Source organism: Ruditapes philippinarum, unplaced genomic scaffold, assembly GCF_026571515.1.
Source record: "Ruditapes philippinarum isolate M1 unplaced genomic scaffold, ASM2657151v2 ctg1082_1_1_1_1, whole genome shotgun sequence".
NCBI classification, from domain to species: domain Eukaryota; kingdom Metazoa; phylum Mollusca; class Bivalvia; order Venerida; family Veneridae; genus Ruditapes; species Ruditapes philippinarum.
The window spans coordinates 714-16,380 of record NW_026851798.1 but is presented as its reverse complement, the minus strand read 5'-3'; the positions used below and the strand labels follow the sequence as shown (position 1 = coordinate 16,380).

Here is a 15,667-nt window from a genome sequence, read left to right as displayed (position 1 = left end):
AATTTTGCACACAAGCAATTTCTCCATGTCTTCATCAAATGAAATATCAATCTAAGAAGAAAAAATTCCAGTGGTCTCGCCATCTCAAAGAAACTCAGTGGAGTACCTTTTAACGTAGCTTCTGATCAAACATAGTCCGTGTCTACGGTACGGAAAGTAGGTAAACGACTAAGAGAGACGCTAAAACTGGAAAACTAAACGTCCCAGAGTTATGTCGCTCTTTTTAGCTTTTTAAAACATTGTTTCTTTTCCTTACTCTGACAATAACAATTAACTCGAAAGTCCTCTGATTAAAGGTAAAAAATGTACATGTACATATGCTATAGTTTTCAGAAGTACCTTTCATAATGTTAATCATTGAATTAAATTGCAATGCAACCCACAGGGGACTTTCCCACTATATATATAATACATGTATATAAAGATTTAAGAAAATAATGACAGATTTCCCTGTGATGCAACCTGGTATGTGCATTTATTAAAGGCCCATTATGTCTCGCAAATGCTTTTATTGTCTTTCTCATAAAATACATTTTTGGTGTGAAAGTTACTAATTGGCTCAATTACCTGAAAATTCCTTCACTTTTGATGCCTTTTGCCATTTAGTACATTTAGTGATTGTCAAAATACAACTTTGTTTACATTTTGCTTTTTTTATATTCTCACACTCAGAGCTCCCTTCAAGTGATCAACAACCACCATGCTCTAAAATAATTAATTAAAACTAATAAAACTCACTATCACATACCAGTGCCTATTTTACGACTCCGTAAAAATGGTATTGACGTCATTTTCGTTAAGACTCGCTAAATATATTAGCATTATGCCAAAGGAGCGTCAATGAAAACTTCAAACGGTCTTTATTTTTGGTATGTGATAAATAGAATATTAAATTCATGTAAGTTTAATACTAAATTTATTGAACTCGGTGAATAAAATAAAATTATATGCTCGCCAATGGCTCGCATAAAATATTTTTTATTATACTTGCTCACGATCAAGGGTTTTCGTTCCATTGTTTTATAAATTGATCGTATTGTCCTAGAATAAAATGGTATATAAACGAAGTAAAAAAATATGCTGATTTGCACAAAAACAAGTAAAAAAATAAACAAGTATAAAAAATACAAATATCGGATCAAAAAAATTAAGAATCAATTTAAGGATCAGGAACAATTTTTGTATCAACTGTAAAATGCCTATATCTCGTTAAATAACAATAAATTTATTCTAAAAAATTATAAACCGGCTATCTAAAGTCCAATTCTATCAAGTTTATATTAATTCAATGTGGATAAACAATGGAAAATATTTGAGATTCTTCAATTTGATCCTGATTTTGATCCTTAAACCTTAGTGAACATAGGGCCTGTCTCTATAATGATGGCTAACCACTTTCAGTTTCCAGCAGGTGAAGGGCCCAAACCTCCAAAACTTTTTCCGGAATGTAAACCAGGTGAAACGATTGACTCCACTCTTATGACCATTTAACAATGAACAACAGTTAATTTTGTTTGGCCTGCTCAACTAGGCCTTTTATTTAACAAATAATTTCATATAAAATTATGATAAAACAATTCAACAATCTTATTTCAAATGAAACATTATTATATCAGAAAAAGTTTATTTTCAAATTAATAAACATGAGAGCCATAAATCTGTTATGCAACAATTAGATACAATTATTTTATCAATAAACTAATGTAAAAAGGGAGAGTAATCTCCTTTTGTTTGGAAAGTATCAGATAAGCATAGAAGAGTTGTTTCCCCTTGAAAAATAAAACCCTTACATCATACAACAATCTGGGTTTTTTTTTTTAAATATGCCAAACTTGAATATTATGTATTATAAGAAGGCTGAAGTTTGAAGTAAATTAACCAAACATTTAATGTTGTTTACAAGCTGAAGCTCATGTTGATACCTTTTAAAATGTTTAAATAATGGGCAAGTTTTTTTGTACAATGAGAACAATGCCCAGCAATCACACTAGCTTCTTCAGATAAACTAAAAATCTATGTAGTAATAATAGTAGATGTATAAATAATGACTAACTGGATCAGTTAAGGGATCACTTAGCTCCAAAAGAAAACAAGAGCTGTCGGTAGGACAGCAACGCTCGACTATTCTTAGTGCTTGATAGTAAAAAAAAATGCTTGATACAGTTACCTCCACCTGTTTACAGGTTGGGGTAATGATGGTGAACAAGTGTGCAAAGTTTCAAAGCCATATGTCAATGAACTTTGAAAATATTTGAGGTATTACAAAAACTTTAACATAAATTCTAAGTCGAAAAAGGGGCATAATTCTGTCAAAATGCTTGATAGAGTTACCTCCTCCTGTCTACAAGTTGAGGTCATGATGGTGAACAAGTGTGCAAAGTTTCAAAGCCATATGTCAATGGACTTTGAAAATATTTGAACTATTACAAAAACTTTAACATAAGTGGTTACGCCGACGCCGACGCTCGGGTGACTACAATAGCTCTACTTATTCTTATCGAATAGTCGAGCTAAAAAAACATAAAATTTTAATTTCTCAAATAGATCAACTGGGGCACTCAAAACAGAAATATGTACAAAAGTTAAATAAATAATCTACTCAGAAATACATTGAAAATCATATGTTTTTGCCATTCTTTGTCCGATTTGAGTGAAAAGCATTGCAACGCTTTTCAATTTTTGGGTCATTTTTCACAAAAAGATTAGCTTTTTCTGGAAAATTTGATCAAGCTAATAAATGGTCTAAAAGTTTGCACATAAGTTGTTGGTATAGAAGTACATGAAATTAAGTAATAATCACAAAAAATTATTTTCAGTCCCGTTATATCAAAAACAAAACACATTTGAGTCCCTTTCACCAGGAAAAGATATTTGAGCCGCGCCATGACAAAACCAACATAATGGGTTTGCGACCAGCATGGATCCAGACCAGCATGCGCATCCGCACCGTGTATAATCAGGATCCATGCTGTTCGCTTACAAACCCTATAACAAGTAGAGAAACTGATAGCGAACAGCATGGATCCTGATCAGACTGCGCGGATCCATGCTGGTCTTACGACCAGCATGGATCCGCGCAGTCTGATCAGGATCCATGCTGTTGTTTTTGTTATGTTTGTTATGTTGGTTTTGTCATGATGCGGCTCATTTGTATTAGCCATAAGCCAAGCATCAATACAAATGTGGACAAATAATGAGTCAATATGAAATATCACTCATGTTATGTCAATTTTATTCATTTACAACACTGTGTATATATTTCCAAACTTAATGTCAAGGTTTTGTAGTTGATTAATCTATGTAATGATGACAGGAATTACAGCAGCCTCTGTAGAACTTTTACCTCTTTATAACATTCTTTCCTAAACTCTATGTCTATACTCTGCAGAGCAAACACCTCTCTACAACATCATAATTTTTCGCCCAAAGAAAAATATTAAAGTTACCTCTGCAGAACAATCACCTCTCTACAACAACATTATCATTTTTGTCCTAAAGTAAGACTTTACAATAAACCTCTGTAGAGCAGTCACCTCTCTACAACAACATTTTCATTACTTTTTCAAAGTAAGATTTTAAATTAAATGTAACCTCTGCAATCACCTTTTTACAACAACAGTATCATTTCTTTACCAAAACAAAACTTTGCAATAAATGTAACCTCTGACAATGTCTCTTGGCAGCAACCAAAAATTTTGTCTCCGATAAGGGTGGTTGTTTATAATACAGAGAGTGTAATGTACCTACAATTAATATATACTTAATGTCCTATATATCTTTATATAAAAACTATTTTTTCTGCAGCAGTACATCATTTGAAAGAACATAATATAATACACATAATTTAACTACAGGAAAAATGTGTATTCAATATCTCCTGTTGTGTTTCTATGCAGTTAATAGAGGATATTGAATGAGAGTAAGTTCAATACTGAATTTATTGCAAGAGTTGAATAAAATTATATCATGCGAGCCTCTGGCGGGCATAATACTGTTTTATTCAACAAGTTCAATAAATTCAGTTATAAAATTGCACAAATCTAATATTCTATTTATCACATACATGTACCCCCAAAAAGTCACCGCAGTTTTCACTATGTTTGTATTACGCTAATGACGTCACATCAAAATATACGGTTGTGTAATACCATTTTTACGTTATGAAATTGATATTTAATAATCTGATTACATGCCCATTTAATTTTGTTATCGTTCTGATGAAATATTTCTTGGAAACATAAAAAAATATCAAAAATAACAAGCAATTATCAATTTGATAGTAAGTATTGCAAGTAATATTAAAGTCCCCTACCGGAAAGAACCCAAGCAACATTTTGAAGGGTCAAGGCCATTCGATTTAGCCTTTGTGGTAGACATGAATCAACATCAATCTTTGGAGTTCTTTGTTTTAATCTGTATCATGGTAATGTGTTAAGTTTCCATGACTAATGAGGAAACTATGTTAATACAACAGATAATCAAAAGTTCCAATTTTTTTCAGGATGAATATGTATAACTAATGTGCCAACTTTTCTCTATTTAAATTAAATTTGTTCAAAAAGTTCCAAGTTCTTTAATTATAATCTAAGGAACAGTGTGTTTGGATGGCCAGACAGACTGACTGACAGAATGAGGGCAATTTTTTTAATATCCCTGGTTTGTAACCAGAATATAACACTTCAGAAAAAGCAAAATGCTTACACTAAAGAGGAGATACGTTACTTGAAATAAAGATGCTAGAATAGTGAAAACATTATCATACATGATATGAGTGGTGACAAACAACAATTATCTTAAGTCTCAAGTAGATACCATATATAGAATCAAAGATGAAAAGTGAAAAATTTAACAATTTTCAAATATATAAAAGTAAAGTTTATTTCCTGTAACATAGTACTCCGTCCCAAAATACAACATGACATTGCAATGGAAAATACAACATACCATTTAAAATAATAAAGAAGAAAATAAAAAATAAAAATCTAACAATTTTCAAACAAATTCCAATTTCAATATGAAAATTTAAGGATGATAATATAAAGGTGCTAGAATAATGCACCTATGAAGTGGGTAATGATAAGAAAGATATATTCAAAGTTTAAAGTAGATATGCTAAGAAATAAAGAAGTTGATAATTAACATTTTTTTTATGAAAATTGTAAGTGCAAGGGGGGTAAATCTAGTAAATTTGGTACTAGATTTGTGAACCTTGACATGCATAATCTCTGTATGGTCATGATGTCATCTTTTCATATTTTAAGTTTCATAAAAAGGTTTTCAGTACTTTTGAGTGATCACAAATTTTGTTATATTTGCCATATTTTAAGTCTATTTGTTGCAATAGCAACCAAATTTTTTAACATAGAAAGAAAAGAATATCTTCATAATTTCCAGACTGCCATTTACCCATATTTCAAGCATCATTCAAGTATTTTCATTACTGTTTGCATCACCACGGGATCCAGTTTGGTGGACAGATGAACATGCAGAAGGACAGAGGGTATACCCAAGTCACCTCTGGTTAAATCATTAAGGGAATAAAAACAATACTTATGTTTCAAATAAACTTAAAATTACAATGCAAAAATGATGAATTTTTAAAAATGTGTTTAAAAACACCTAACATTTCAAACTTTTTACACTCAGCCCATTTTCTCAATCCATCAAAATGTTTCATTTTTGTATTGGCCCCATTTTGCTTATGATACTGCTGCCCTGTGGTAGAACATAATTTGACACAAAGAGGGTGATCTAATGTCAAGAATGTAATAAAATAATGAATATTTAATTAATCATTTATAAAAACTGCTCCAGTTGATGGTCTTTACCAATCATAAACAATGTCTTAATTGGTTCTTTTTAGCAATTTTTGCAACACTTCAAGAAACATGCTCCTCTACCCGTCCCCCACACGGCACTGCCCAGCACACAACTCTGTATCAATCAGTTGCCATATATATACAATTTTTAATGTCACATTATCAATTCACATGGCGATCCTCTGTCAAATATTTAACAACTTGTTCAGCAAGCATCAGTCCTGTAAAATATAATATTTGATTTATAATTCATAGTGAAAACCATCTTCAATTCAAGAGTTTGAGTCTTTGTCACTAAAGTTATTTTGCTACTTATAGCATTACACAAATATTAATATATCAATCAGCTTATCATTAAACAGAGAAGAAAAAGAATATGTTCATTTTTCAAAGGACATATAAATCATACCATAAATGTATTATCAATATTCATTCAAAAGAAATTATTTTAAGAATTTTCTTTATTAATATTCTTATATAGTTTAAGAAAGACTAAGAAAATGGACAGCATTTCTTAACACACAAAAATGTACAATGTAAAATATATGTTGAAGGAACTCCAAAAGCCTAAAAAGATAAGCTATGAACATCATTTCTTACATAGATGGGCTTAGGTCCTTAAAACAGAAAGATATGCAAAAAATAATTATTAAATAACTCCAAAATATATTGAAAATTGTATTTTATGTGTTATTCATATCCTTATTTCAGTGAAAAGTGTTGTAACGCTTTTCAATTTTGGGTAAATTGGGAAGAAAAAACTGAGCAAATAATCGGAAATTTTGCACAAAAGTTAATGGAATAAACATACATCAAATGAAACATCTATCTTTAAATATTATTTCCTGTCCCATCATGTCAAAAAATCTTAGTGGAGTCCCTTTAAGAATGCTTGATCAATAAATAAAATGGTGGCCTCTGTGCAAATCAAATCTAAGATGGTAAAATATTTAAGGGTTATTTTTTTTCCGCATTATAGTCTGATTTTATTGACCTGTCAATTATAAATACATTATAGGACTCATTTAATTTTCACTCCCACTTCGGTTCGGTTTGTGTAGTTTACGAGAATTAATGCGGAGTATATTAGTCATGGATTTGTAAGTCACGCCAGCTTAATGTGAAGGTTTTCGTAAATTCACAATAGGACAGTCAGTAAAGAGAATGCCTGATAATTGAGAGGTCTGTGGTTCGATCCTTGCAGTTGACATTGTTTTAGTACTCTTTCTTTATTTTTGCAGTATATTTTAATGGAACAGATTTGTAGTGTGTTTTACGGCATTGAAAAGACATTTGAGCCGCGTCATGACAAAACCAACGTAATGAGTATGCGACCAGTATGGATCAAGACCAGCCTACACATCCGCGCAGTCTGATCAGGATCCATGCTTTTCGCTCGCAAACCCTATTACAAGTAGAGAAACTGATAGCAAACAGCATGGATCCTGAACAGACTGCGCGGAAGAGCAGGCTGGTCTGGATCCATGCTGGTCGCAAACGCATTACGTTGGTTTTGTCATGACGCGGCTCATTTATTGATTTTAATCTGTTTTAATTTTAAACATGAATCTTAAATAACATGTTATTTAAAAAGAGTATATACATAACAAAATTAAGTAAAACATAATCAAACAAAACGAACAACATAAAATAATCATATATACATTCAATAATGTTGAAAGTATTAAGAAGAAAAAAACATGGACCAACGCGGCCTAAAACTTAAAACACGTGTGGCACTCGTGATTTACCCTATTGCGCTATAACGCTGAGTACAATTAGTTTAGAGATACAAATTAAATTAAATTCCATCGTACAGCGTACATCTCACGGAACTTACCGAACATCTACCGAAGATTAATATACTGTGTATCGACCGTGTAATCAGTATGTAATTGACAGGTTAATAAAACCAAACAATACCATCTGAATAAACAGAAGGATGCATTTAAAATCCATTCATTGATGATAACTTCGGATGAAACACTTTTTAAGAGCATTTTTAGAGTGGGGCAGACTTTACAATGACACAAAATTTGTGTAGTTCAACTTGTGTCATGCTTTCACACATGCTTTCTATTCCATGAGTAGGGGGTTCCCCAGGATTTTATTTAAAGTGTTATGGGTGAGAGGGGAATGCGCCACCTCCTGCATGTTGAAAAAAAAAATTCATTAGAAGGTTCAGGGAGTTCCCCAGGATTTTATTTAAAGTGTTATACATTTGTAATAGGTGTTGGGGTGAGAGGGGAATGCGCCACCTCCTGCAAATTCATTAGAAGGTTCAATGCTGTTACCAGGCTGTTATTAATTCAAACAAAAAAAAAATATTTTTTCACTGTATAAATAATTATTTGTATCATTTCTTCATCAGTTAGTAGTTTTTTATTTGAAATTCCTTAAGGTAGTCTTACTGTAAATTTCTTTACCACCAAAAAAATTCTACCATCGGCCAATACTGTATCGGTTATTTCCTATTATAAGAGTGAAAAATGTATTTGAATGTATAATTTTGTGAAATAACCAAAAGGAAGCAATTTACACATTATCAATGGCACTTAAAACCCACCGAAATTGCCAAAAAGTGGTCAAAATACAATGTATGCATAAATAGCCCTTACTGCATAAGTAACGCAGTAAAATATAGTTGTAAATACTGAAAAATCAGTCATTAACCGCACATAACATGTAAAATATTACTTGAATCTTGAATCATTATACTTTTCCTAAAGTCGTAGTACATATTTCTCAAGTTTGGTTTTATTGAAATATTTTGTCTCATCTGGAGGCGTGCAGCTTTAAAAGCTGTTACAGGATAGGAAATATAAGCCGCAATCTGCAGTCCCATTCCAAAGTTCTTTAAAACAGAATATACATGAAAAAGAAATAATTATAGATATTTTACTTTTAGGCTCTAAAACACACCTGCATAATATTTTACTTATATCTTTTAACATGATTTTTGCAAACCTAAACCCCTGTAAAATACCGAGAATTTCTGCTCTTAAAGGAAGGATTTTCTATCCTTAGAGCAGCTTGCCTCTAGATTAATGCCAATTTTCATGAAAATGTATTACAAAGTAAAATATTATTAAGTGGACAAAGAGTGCAGACACTTACAATTCATGTAAAAATTACCATAAAAAGGTCAAAATATGCAAAAATAACTCATAATGCTGCAATGTAAGCAAAACAAAAGGAATATGGTGATAATTACAATGAAATCAGTCCTTAATTGCACACATGTAAATTATTACATGAATCTCGATGCTTTTCCTTTTCTAAAAATTGTACTACAACCTTGATTGTCCTAAAATAATTTGACTCATTTGGAGGCATGTAGCTTTAAATACTAATTCAAAAGTAAGAAAAATGCTGATATATATAATTTTCAATATCATTTATAAGAATATAATGTGTCATAATTGATTCCAATTCCAAGATGTTCATGAAAAAGATAACATATACACAAAGATTATTTTCCCACTACAAATTTTAGCCTTGATATTAAATTCACTCACAGAAAAGATGGTTTAAATATGATGGCATTATGTCAAAATACAACTATAATCTAGCTGTCCTTGAAATGAATATAGATCCATCTTTACTGGTAACATTTTCATTTGTAATTAAAGGGACTCCGACTTGATAGGACCAAATTGTTTTTCTCAAAATTTTTGTATAACTAGATGTGTCACTCCATTTCCAGAAATAATTAATTTTATTGTGCAAAATGGTCCAAAAAATGAAAACTGTTGCAACGCTTTTCACTCAAATCAGGCAAAAATCGCATAAAAAATTGATTATCAATTTAATACTGTGTGTTTTTTATATCATCTATTGTTTGGTTTCAAATTTAAGAGTACCAGTTGATGTAAGAAAGAATTTCATAATTGAGTCGTGTCATGACAAAACCAACATAATGGCTTTGCGACCAGCACGGATCCAGACCAGCCTGCACATCCGCGCAGTCTGATCAGGATCCATGCTGTTCGCATACAAACTCTATAACAAGTAGAGAAACCGATAGCGAACAGCATGGATCCTGATCAGACTGCGCGGATGCGCAGGCTGGTCTGGATCCATGCTGGTCGCAGACGCATTATGTTGGTTTTGTCGTGACGCAGCTCAATTTATTATTTAAGGCTATTGGACCTTAGTGGATTTTCTTTAAGGTTAATCATCATTTATATATGGTTGATAGTGAACAAAATATATTGCTTATTTGAACCATTTAAAGTAAAACCTGGAACTTCACTGGGTGCCAAATTTGTATTATCTTTCTGGATTTAACTTTAAGGTAGTCATACTGTAATGCTTACTTGCCCAAATTCTTTTACATTGGCCAATATCGTAATAAATTGGTCATTTCAGGAATGAGATTTTTTCACAGTCTTTGGTATTCAATAATTTTTAACCAGAATTAAGTACATACCGGTAGTGAAGGATGAGTGATTGTTTATAATCTATTGCCGAAGAGTTTGAGAAAATAAAGTTCCGTATTGACAAATGTTAGAATTGTTTTGGTGGGAAAGCATTACCTTAAGACGACAATAACATGTCTTGGTCACATCTTGGAGGTTGATAACCATTAGGAGTTTTCCTGGATAACTAACCAGTTTCTCAACAAACGACCCGACTACTAACCTCAAATGATTTCAGAATCAACAGTGAGAGACAATTAAATGACCAGTTGGCACAGTATCTGAGATCAACAGACTTACTCCGGAATAAAAGAATATTTTGGGTTTTTCCAAGCTAATGAGGGGGTACATTTGCAGAGTTCCAAATAACATTGTCATGGTGAAATTATGCCATGTCAGAGGATTATGAAAATGATGCTCTCCCTAATGAGCTAGGCAAGCAGACGGACTTGGTTTCAACAGAAAAAACATGGTCATGAACATTTGTGGGTCGAATTTATTTATATGCATTTTCAAATGAAATGATTTTGGTGTTTATGTTGATTTGACACATCAAAATTTGTTACAGAAAAACATGTTCAATATTGTTGGCAAAATGATTTAATTTTAATTTTGCTTACATAATAAACTTGTCTTTCTTAAGAGAATCGAATAAATTCACAGCTTTTCCATGCTAACATATTACATTCACTTCAATAACCATGGTCAGATCTACAAATGTAAAAAGAACATAATTATCACAACTTGGTTGTTAATATTTTCACTCTACACATAATGAACACGTTGGGCAAAATGTATCATAGTGTTTAAAATGTAATAAACAATCACAAATACAAGACTATTTTCTCCCCCTCTGCTTTTACCATGGCTTGGGACATGCTAGTAGTTAAAACTGCACACATCTGTGTATTTTTTAATTTTTGAATTCAGGATTTTTTTAAAAATTATTCTTTTTTCAATTCGAGTCAAAATTTGCTTTTTTATGGCAAATTAATAGTATTGATTTACTAATTTTACCCTAATATTAATTAAATATTACACACTGTTGATAAATAAAAACTAAGACATTAAAGGAAACATTGTCTTAATTCTGACTTTGTAAGTTTTCTAAAGAACATTAAATCTAAATATTTTACTAAATCATTTAGACATATAATAAAATATTACACGTTGAAACAATATGAATCTGTGAGTGTGCTGTTTTAAAACTAGGCAGCATTGGGAGAAGTGTTGAGATTGTCAAAACCTTTGAAGCTCTGAAATGTTGAATGGATTTAAGTCAGTCACTGTACGTTGTAGGGTTGGTCACAGTAAGTCGTAGGATTCAGTATCTATTCTAGAAATTCAAAGGTACGGGTGAATTTCCCCCCTCATTAAAAAATAGGTTGTTCAAAAACAAGGGGTGCCAGTAAAAGAGTAATTGTGTAAAAGAATTCAATGTTGTTTTTATCAATTTATATTTTCTTAAAAAATAAAAAGGTAGCTAGATTGGGTTTTTATTCGTACAAACAAATCAGCGACTGCTCATCTAGAATATGTCTGCAGCTATTTTTATCATATTACACATTATTATTAATATTGAGTAATGAGTAAGGGTTAATGTTATGTGTTAAGGTTAGAGTTAGGATTATTGAACATAACTTTTGCTGCAAACAGATTCTAAAAGTGCCGTCACAAACTTTATAGAAAAAGCATACATGTGAACTTTTTACGATGATCAAGTGGGAGATTTTTTTTCAAAAAGAGGGAGATTTTAGAATTTGCAATTAACAAAGAAGAAAGTTTTGATATCAAAAAGAGGGAGATTTCTTTAATTTGTGAAAATACCCCTTATTTTAAGAAAAATCTTTGAAAATATGACTGCAGAAAGTGGGAGTCTCCCGCTTAAAGTGGGAGAGTTCACATGTATGAAAAAGGAGTTGTCAACAAAAAGTATTGATTTAATTTAGCAAACTCCTCCCAATGATTACCTCCCTTGGCAGATTGTAATCACTATACTAACAAGGGGAGATCACTGTGAAGGAGATTGTTTATTTAGTTCACAATTACCTCCCTTTGGCTTCCCCGTGTTCATGTAAACAAAATAAGTTGTCTAGACGTTTATGCTTTTTGAGTGAACTGATGAATTTTGATGAAGAATTTCACACATGGGTTTCCAAAATGTGCGCAATCTTTGAAAAAATAGTGTGAATCTCGCATTAACAAGTCCTAGAATAGACACTGAGGTTTAAGTCACAAGTACACATCTCCCACCATTCAACTGCCGCCAAAGAGCTTCAATAAATGCCTAATGTCTCTATCTGACCAATAACCGGAAAAAGTTTTGGTCTAAGGTTGCATAGGCCTAGTAGTAAAAGTAAATTAGTCAAAAAGCTTCCCCCATCTATAACTATAGGGAAAGCCACGACTGGTTCGTAAAGTCTTGTAAATTGGTCAATATCATGGTCAATGCCATGATAAAAGCTAGTAAGATCAAATGTTTTGATGGAGAGGTTTGTCACAACTGGTATATGTCAATGACCAATGGTCATTACCTACATAATCTTTTCTGGTCAATAAGTGAGGAAAACTTTGTATAGAAAAGAAAGTTTTGAAAAGATCTAGATAAAGTTAGATGAGAATAAAGTAGAAAATATGTCATATATGCACTTCCCCTTCATGGCAGAACTATGATGGGGAGATACAAACAATTAAACAACAATCATGTATATGCCAGGAGACCTGAAATTGACTTTCTACAGAATGTTGATCTGTCTAGAAAGTCAATTACTTTCTTATCTTTTTTCATCTACATTTTCTCGATTTTCTTTTTATATTCATTCGCTTTTCACATATGATGAACTATTTTGCTTTCAAATTATATTTCATTCAACTCTCCTCTAGTCTTTCATTTCATTCAACTCTCTCTAGTTCTTTTCATTTCATTCAACTCTCCTCTAGTTCTTTTCATTTCATTCAACTCTCCTCTAGTTCTTTTCATTTCATTCAACTCTCTAGTTTTTTTCTGCATTTCATTTTCATTCAACTCTCCTTCTAGTTCTTCATTTTCATTCAACTCTCTCTCTATTCTTTTTTTCATTCAACTTCCTCTATTTCTTTTTCATTTCATTCAACTCTCCTCTAGTTCTTTTCATTTCATTCAACTCTCCTCTAGTTCTTTTCATTTCATTCAACTCTCCTCTAGTTCTTTTCATTTCATTCAACTCTTCTAGTTCTTTTCATTTCCTTGACTCAACTATTCAATTGTTTCCATTCAAATTTCCATGTATTCTCTCCCTTTCCATTTATTTTCATTCATTTTTCACTTTCAAATTTCCATTTTTCAAAAATGTCTATTTCTGACCTCTTGCAGTTCCTTCATATCTTTCCTATTTCAAACAACGCTTTTTTTCACTACACTGACTTTTCATGTCCTATTCATATTCTCAAAACTACACAATGTTTTCATTCTCATTTCTTTCCAGGCAATTCACTATATCTTTTTCTATTCATTTCACTAACCACAACATATTATTCATAATGAGATTTATTTATGTCCCTCCCGCCACAATAAATACAATATTTCACCTATTCAATATTTTACCTCTGTTCTGCACTTGCCTCGTCTTTCACAATGCTGAGCAACTAAAAACATTGCAATTCTTACTGCCTTGTCTCTCGTCTTGATAACATGATGGAAAATATCATCTAGTACTTATTTTTTAAAAAGAGAAATGCTAGTTATCATACATTATACATTCCTTACAACTAATATATTCAAATAAATTATTTTAACTGATAAATAATAATGATAATTTGCTAAATTCTTTACTTTTTAAAGTTTAATGAAATAACTATGAAAGGTCGGTGGTTCTTGGTCGACATGAAACAACTTAATACATTTGTAAATCATTGAAACTTTCTTACTATATAATGAAATAATTGTCCCGTCAGATCAACACACACACACACACTACACCATTTTCCGATGAACCATCAGATCTCCTACAAGAAAAATACAGAAGAAATTGTAAATATCAGTATGATTTAATACATGAATAATGACCAACTAGAGTATCAACAATAAGTATAAATGGCATTAATTAGACAAATTATCAAAATAGCCATCCGGTTAGCTCAATAGGCAGTGTTGGACAATGAATCAGGCCCTGGGGTTATAAAACTTTTTTCTGAGTCCTATCTTAAATCTCAGGATTCTCATTGGTCAGTGTACATTCTGTGGGAGTTTCTGACCAATCTGAAACCTGAGATCTGAGTTTGAGCTTAAAGGATTTCTATGTAACCTTGGAACCCTGGAGACATGACTTCGATTCCCTGACACTGCAAGTCACTTTCAATGTGATTGATCATCAAATTCTTCCTATGGTCATTCACACTGTACCGCTGCCTTGGCATAAACAGAAGTTATCAGTTCCTTGTGAAAAATCAGGCAATCAGTACTGGTAAACATGCATGACAGCAATGCAATGGCCGAATTGAGCTCTGGTAAATTTAATGTGGCTTATTGCCTTGATCTGGAGTGAAAACTACCAACCACCAATTTTATCAAAAAAAAGACCGGCATGCTCCGCTTTAAAACGAAAGAAGAAAGGGGGGGGCAAAACTACTTGTCCTTGATAGCAGGCAAGGATTTCAAGTTTATAGCGAATGTGTGATGCTTTTGTTGTTAAATATAAAGAAACTATTTTAAATTTAAAGGGAGACAATTAAGCAAAACTAGTCTGAGTTATCTGTCCATTAAAAATGCATATTAATTTGATTCAGCATTTTTTAAGTGAATAATTATAATTATATGATAGCTTATTGGATATGAATCTTAACAAAAAAAGCTGAACGAGAAATTTTGTCAAAAAAGAGCAAAAAATTGATAGCAAATGGCATGTTATTCTCTATAAATCATATGAGCCGTGTCATGACAAAACCAACGTACTGCGCATCTGCGCAGTCTGATCAGGATCCATTCTGTTCACTAGCAGTTTCTTTATTTGTTATAGGGTCTGTAAGCGAACAGCATGGATCCTGATCAGACTGCGCAGATGCATTCTATTTTGCCATATGTGTAACTGCATTCTACTTTGCCATATGTGTAACTGTGACAAATAGAAGCTGTCATCGATAGAGATGATATCAAAGTAGGCCTATTGTTTATATTTTTGTAGATCAATAATCGATTCATTTGAAAAAATCAATAATTTTGATTAATTGGAAAGGAAATGGAAATAACTAGAGGAGAATCAACTGTCCACAAATTATGAAAATTCACCCAAAGCATGTAAAAAAGGAAGTGGCCATTATTCCAACACTAAGGCGTTCTTACATAATGAATATTATTTCTTAAGTTACCTTTAATAAATTATATCATTCTGTGTATGCACATTCAGTTTGATGAGGTCTAAAATAAAATATTGTTCCCCCTCCCACAATATA

The 15,667-nt window shown here is 32.0% G+C and overlaps 1 long non-coding RNA gene across 1 annotated transcript; it reads right to left on the bottom strand.

The window, feature by feature from the left end:
- Nucleotides 1–5,461: 5,461 nt before the first annotated feature.
- On the bottom strand, nucleotides 5,462–14,313 carry LOC132739909 (uncharacterized). Its single transcript, XR_009627073.1, has 4 exons — nucleotides 14,147–14,313; nucleotides 13,824–13,933; nucleotides 10,861–10,951; nucleotides 5,462–6,040 (listed from the first exon to the last, which is right to left on the bottom strand). It is a non-coding gene; the product is annotated as an uncharacterized LOC132739909 (long non-coding RNA).
- Nucleotides 14,314–15,667: the final 1,354 nt, after the last annotated feature.